This window comes from Phodopus roborovskii, unplaced genomic scaffold (genome assembly GCF_943737965.1).
Source record: "Phodopus roborovskii unplaced genomic scaffold, PHOROB, whole genome shotgun sequence".
Taxonomy (NCBI): Eukaryota; Metazoa; Chordata; class Mammalia; order Rodentia; family Cricetidae; genus Phodopus; species Phodopus roborovskii.
In genome coordinates, this window is record NW_026126480.1 from 49,643,546 (window position 1) to 49,650,643 (window position 7,098).

Sequence of the window (7,098 nt, forward strand, 5' to 3'; positions counted from 1 at the left end):
TGCTGAGATCTGTTTGTGTGAGCTCTGTTTTCCTTTTTTAGGCTGATTCACTCTTGAGTAGGCCTGGGTAGCCTTGAACTCACAGATCCATCTGCCTCTGTCTCCTGAGTCCTGGGATTAAAGGCCTGCACTACCACTGCCCAGCTTCTATGGCTAACTAGTGTGGATGCTGGGATTAAAGGTGTGTATCACCACTGCCTGGCCTCTATGGCCGTGGCTAGCATTGCATCCTGCTGTTCAGGCAAGCTTTATTAGATCATAAATAATATATAACCACATACGGCAATCCAGCTCCCAGTCTGCTTCTGCTTACACTGACGAGCCCATTTTAAAGGTATTTGGAGGGCTGAGGAGATTGCTTAACTCATAAAGTGCCTGCCTTGCAAGCAAGAGGACCCAAGTTCATTCCCCAGAATTCAAGTGAAAACTTTGGGTTCTGTGGTATACATTGATAATCTTAGCCCCAGGGAGGCAGGGATAGGGAATCTTGTCTCTCTGGCCTGCTTGCTGGCCTGGAAGCCTAGGCATGAGTTCCAGGTCAGTGAGAAACCCTGCCTCAAAAACAGGATGGCAGCACTGGAGGTACAACATTCAAGGTTTTCCTTTGGCTTCAACACACACATGCATGTGTACTGAGACTCCAGAGGCCAGGGAGTGGGTCCACCAGCTGCCCTGGCTGCTTGCTGGCAAGCTGGGTGTGGCTGTGTTCTCTGGGGGTATTAGGGGCTCCGTTTTCTTTTTCTCCATTCAGACACAGATAATTCAGCTGTGTCTCTGGATGCCTCATCTCCAGGTCTTCCCCTCAAACTGTGACATTTTATAGATGCTACAAGGAGTTTTAAACATCACAAATATATTAATTATAATATCAAAATGGTGATCTTTAAACTCTGAAATGTTCAAACAAATCATTTGAACTCATACTAAAATGTGTTTTGTGTATGTGTTTCTATGTGTATATATATTTGTGTGTTTGTATTTGTATGTGTATATATGAGTGTGTGTGTGTGTGTGATGGATATTCAGTGTGTGTGTGTTGATAACATTTACTGTGTTCAAAATAATCATTTTTTGCCAATGCATAAACACAAGTTTATACTGGAGCCAAATATGAGTGACCATGAATCCAGAACACAGATTCATGTTTCCCCAAATTCCACGTTCTAAAGAAAACCATAAATCGTGACACTTCCAAATAATTTTGTGGACACATCAGATAGACAAGTTATAGCTAAACAGGGCACCTCGCCGTAGGCGTTAGGTGTTACCTGTGGGTATCCTCAACTTGGGGCTGGGGAAGATAGGGGTCTGTTTGTGTATTCTGAAGGATTTTACCTCATGGCCATAAGGATGCTATGTGTGTTAGTTCAGAAACAGAGGTGTGCAGTAAATGGCTGTAGAAGAGCCTAAAACCCCTCTGTTCTGTGACACCCTAGCCCTCCACAGTCTCAGGAGTTCTAATTGGTTGCTCAGCCTGGGCATTGCTCTTTCCACCCCTGAGAACATTGGGTCACATTTCATAGTTTTCTTAAAATTAAGGTGTGAGTGGTAGGTTTCAGAGCAGGTCCCTGGGCCGAGTGTCTTGCAAATGTTCCCCTATGTGTTCAAATGTTGGACTTGAAGTTGTGCCCTGAGCAACACAGAATAGCAGCAGATCAGTGGCTCTGACATTGCTAGGTTTTCAGAAATATTGGGGAAGGATTAAAGTTCAAGTTGACCGAGTCAGTGAGTGTGGGATGCACCCGTACCCTTGAGTTCCCAACATGGGGTGGCGGTAAGACCCCACTTCTTTTTAAAAATTCCTTTTTTATTTATTCTTTGTGTCTTTCACATCATGCATCTCCATTCCACTCATTTCTCCGTCCCTTTGTATCTACCCTCTGCCCTTGCAACATCTCCCAACCCCCAATAAAATAAAATAAAATTTAAGAGAAAAAAAAAAGAAAAGGAAACATTAATCTCGTCCTGGAAGCCGTAGTGTGACACAGTGAGTCACGCAGTAAACCCTCTTATCCATACATCTTTACCTGCAAGTGTTCACTGCAAAGAGTCAGTGTCTGTTCCAGGCCTCTGGCTTCTGCTACACTGTCGGTGCTGGGCCCTCACCGGGACTCCTCTTGAATATTCTGTTGTTGCCCTGTGCCATGGACATCCTTCAGCTTTGGTTCTGTAGGATCCGCCCCTTCAAATGCTCCAGTAGATCATAGATGGGCTGGATGTTGGGGTGGCCAACACATAACCCTGGTTCTGGGCCCGCCGGCTCTCCCTTGTCCTCACCACCAGGGGGGGCTCTTGTGCATTGCCCTGACTAGTTCACCCTTTGCAGGGATGAGCAAGGGACAGGAACAGGTCTCCAGCTTTCAGAGACCTCAGGGTCTGTTTTCCCACGCATACACCGTCAGGGCCAGCTCCACTGTATTGCCCAGGCGAGGTGCAGGGGCCACTCTCCCAAATGCTGCTGCTAAGACCCCACTCCTAAAGTAGAGTAGAGTAGAATAATAAGATAGAAAAAAACATTTCATGTTAGCACCATTTCCTCAGCCTAAGAAACAGAACATTTAACATTCTGGGTTTCCAGGGACTCTGGGGACTAGTTCCCTGAGGAAGCTGAAGGAAGACAGTATTTCTAGATATGTTCTACAGATTTTTCACTCCTCATGGGAAATATGTCTCAGGCATTTGGTAAAAATAGGCTATGCTAGTGAACATGGATGAGGTCTTTTCTCTTGGGAAAATAGTTTTTTTTTTTTGAAATGGAAATAACATAGAAGCTGTTTTTTTCCGGCTGTTTTTCTCTCTTTCCCTTTGGCGTCTCCTCCTCCTCCCCCTTCTCTTCCTCCTCTTTCTTAACAGGCAGCAAGCAGCTTCCTTTTGTGGCCATTGCAAAAGGGGCCTGCAGCAGGGTGGAGGTTGGGGGGGGGGGTGGGAAGGGTGGGGGTGAGAGTGGGGTGGAGCAAAGCCCCAGTTTTTCTCTGAACCCTGATACACAGTGGGGTGGGTTTTAAGTGGTACACAGCACACATTCTTATGATTCAACCAAAAAAAAAAAAAAAAAAAAAAAAAAAAAAAAAAAGGAGAAAGGAGGAAAACATGGCAGTGTCCTGCTGTCCCCACACAAAACCAACTGTCCTTTGGCAGTGGGAAACTTTTCCTTGGCAGTGGCTTATGAGAAACCCAGAGGTGTGTGTTGTGAGCATGTCAGAAACAGAGATGGACGCATACTTGTTTCCACCGTGTTGCTGTAGATTAAATACAGTAAGTATGCAAGGTACATTGGTTCATTGGCTATAATTTGCCAAGTGGTTTTGGTTTCCCATAATACCTTACTGTTGGCAAAATTATTCCTATCTTAACTACTATGACATGGCAAGACTCTGTCTCAAAAAATAATATTACAAAGCAAAACAAAAACAGGAAGATTGAGTGGTATACACACAAACACTACACCATCTGCATGAAGGACCAAGGCTTGCACATATACCTGCAAATATGGTGTTTAATACCAGCATCAACTCTCAGATCATGCATTATACTTCACACAGTAAGTAATTAACCACTTTATATATTTGTGCTACTACAGACCGGCAATAAAGAGGCCACTGCAGAATTCAAGGAGTTCCCACTGCAGAGAGGCCTAACGGAAGGCAAAAGCAGAGAACTGATAAAGAGATAGGTAGCAGGGGGGTGGAGGAATGAGATGCCAGATGAGGAATCCTGTTGATGAGTACATAGAAAGCCTCAGAGTTGAGTGGAGTTGCAGAGGTTAGGTGGAAAACTGAACCTGGATGAATGGGTGGGTGGGTGGATAGATAGGTGGATAGATAGATGGATGGGTGGGTAGGTAGATAGATAGATACGCAGATGAATGGATTGGTGGCTATTTAAGTAGGCTGTGTCAGTAGTGGGGATAAGCTGAGATGAAGCTCCTGGGACAGTTGGGAGTTATCTTTTGGTTCCTTGATGCTGAGTGGTCGGATTACAGGTGGGTGGGGCTGTTGTCATGGAAGTGTTAGGTGTCTTCCTCTTTATGGATTCCAGATAAAAGTATTGTACCCTGTCATTGGTCTGGTGTGTTCAATAAGTCCTTGACCCCAGCTTTCCTGAAAAGATTTTTTGCTATATCCCTGTGCTCATATGGTCCCAGCCTGCTTTGCTAAGCTTGTGTCATGGCACCTTTTGACTTTTAGAAATAGATTGTCAGTCTGTGTTTCATGGCTGGTGCTGAACAGGTGGTGTCTGCTTGCACAGGGAAGTACAGAGTCATCCTGACTCAAAATGGAGCCAAATGCCTCTTTGTGAAATGGAGTCACCCAGGACAAGGCATAGCCTGAAAGCCACTATTCACATACTATAGAGCAGTTTAAATCAGGGCACAGCCAGATCGCAACACCATGTCCTGGAGATTTTGTTGGCTTTGGCAATCTGGATAGATCTGCCCTTAAAATCCTGGTTCAAATGGTGCCGGGACTTCATTCCGAGACTCTGTCAGGGAGAGCTCTGGCATCATCATTGAGTGTGCAGCCTTGCAGCTGGCCATCTTTCAGCTGGAGATCTAGCCCCCGCCCCTGGGAAGACACAGAACTTGAATTTTCCAGTAGCAAACAATGCAGAGAATGACTCCCAGCATGCTCTAGAGAATGCAGCCCCTGCCTGAGCCTGCAGCTGTGTCCCCAGGCTGTGGAGCAAGGCCTGGTTGCCCAGTTGGCTGGAGTCCCACTATTTGGGGAGATGAATAGGACTTGGCAGGTGTGAGAGTGAGGGGAGTCAGGGGAGGGTAGTGGGGGCCAACAATAGTCAAAGTGGCTGATACCCTTGAATTAAAATGTCATATGAACCCCATTGCTTTGTACAACAAATGCATATGACTCAAACAAACAAACCATCTGAAAGACACGGGCTCAGTCAGTAAAGTGCTTACCATTGAAGCATGACAACCTGAGTTCAATCCCCAGTACCCATGTGAAAAGCTGGATGTAGTGGCATGTGTCTGTCACAGCATTAAGGAATCAAAGACAAGAGATCTCTGAGGCTCACTGGCCAGCCAGTCTAGCCTAATTGGTATTCCCACTTCTAGTGAGAAATACTGTCAGGGAAAACAGGTTGGATGGCACCTGAGGGCCATCTCTCATCTGTGTGTGTGTGTGTGGTATGAGTGTGTTTGTGGTGTGTATGTGGTGTGAGTGTACATGTGTGTGTGTGTGTGTGTATGAATTTGTGTGTGTGGTGTGTATGTGGTTTGAGTGCCTGTGTGTGTGTGAAGTTGTGTGTGTGTGTGTGTGTGTGTGTGTGTGTGTGTGTGTGTGTATGTGTAAAACAGAGACATGGTATGGCACTTGGCCTTTGGCTTTCTCAAGGATGCCCATGCCTGTGTGACCATCTACAGAGGCTACAGTAGCACCCAAAAAGATGGACTGCTGAGAAAATCCTGCCGCCTCAGGGCCTGGAAAACAAGAAGGCGTGGCTTAGGAGCCATCTTAGTCAGGACCCTAGTGTAGCATTGCCCAGTGTGAAAAAGCACTGGTCAATTTACAAACTGTATACAGATGAGAAATTAAAGAATTAAAGGAAATGTAAAAAATGGCTTCCACCTAAGGTGGGCTTCCAATTTCTGTGTTTGTTGTGGTCTGCTGAGGAGATACTTAGCACAGGCCATTTTACTTACATGTTTTCTTTCTTTTTTTTTCTTTTTTGAGATAGGGTTTCTCTGTGTACCCCTGTAGACCAGTCTGGCCTCAAACTTAGACATCCACCTGCCTTTGCCTCCTGAGTGCTGGAATTAAAGGTGTGAGCCACCACCGCTCAGCTATGTGTGTGTTTCTGAATTTGAATGTTGTATGTACAGTTTTCAGACAAAGGCTCATGGAGACCAGGCTGGACTCAAGCACACTATACATTTGAGAGTGATCTCGAACTCCTGACCCTCCTGCCTCCACTTCCAGAGAGGAGCTGGTGCCTAAGCAGGTCAGAAGAGGGTGTCATGTCCCCTGCATAGGTTGCAGATGGCTGTGAACTGCCATGTAGGTGCTATGAATCAAATTCACCACCCTCTGCAAGACAAACAACTGTTATTAACCAGTGGGCTCTCTCCAGCCCAAATTTCAACACCTGACTGCAGCACAGATGCCTCTGTTTGTCTCAGAGAGGTAAACAACACCAAATAAAATGCCTTCTACAAGGACTTTGGGCTCCAAGAACAACCAGTTTCAGGCTTGGAAACCTAAAAATCAGGCTGACTGCAGTTGCAAGAGTCTACCACCAGGTGACAGTGTTGATTGAGAAAATGAACAAGTCCTGGTTGGCTGGGACCAATAGAGCCCCTCACCCAAGCAGAGAAGCAGCTACCACAATGAGTGAAGCACCCTGACCTGGCCCTGTGTTGAGAGGCTGTACTGGCAAGCAGTGGGTGGTTGGCTGCGTGCTGTCCTGGTGGCTCAGTTTTGTCTGAGAGGTGAAGTTCATCCGTGGACCTGGGCTCAGCTCTTCCATTTGTGAGCAGAACGTGACTGTCCATCTCAATATCCCCACCCTGCCTCCAGGGCTTCCTTTGTCTCTAGCTCAAGCTGTGTAATCTGGGGATGGGGGAGGGGGTCCCAGTGTCCCGGAACTGCCCCTTTCTATCTATGCAACACAGCACATTCATGCCCAGAGGCCTTGAACCAGGCCTCACTGAGTGCCCAGTTGGGTGACCAGCCCTCTGCAGGCTGAGCTTTACTGATGCTCAGCTTCCACACTTTAGGTAGGACATGAAGGGGTTTTTTGGACCTTGGGGTGGCCGTTGCTCTCCATAGTGAGATATTGATGGTCTTGCCTAGCTCCTGCCTTTGTCTTTGGTCCCAGGTTTGGTAGCCATAAGCCAGAAAGCCCCAGGCCCTGCAGGGTTAGGGCTGGAGCTCACATCCTTCTTTGCTACGTGTTGCAGAGCAGTTCCAGGCCCAGGGCCTTTTCCATGACATAAGCGCAGACTTTGCTGTTGAATGTGGGACGTCTTCCCCTATGGCCTACCTTATCACAGGACTCTGCTCACCCTGCCTGACATCATGAGTACGGCTTTATGCCAGGGTTCAGGTGCCTGAAGATACACACGATGGTCCAGTGAGG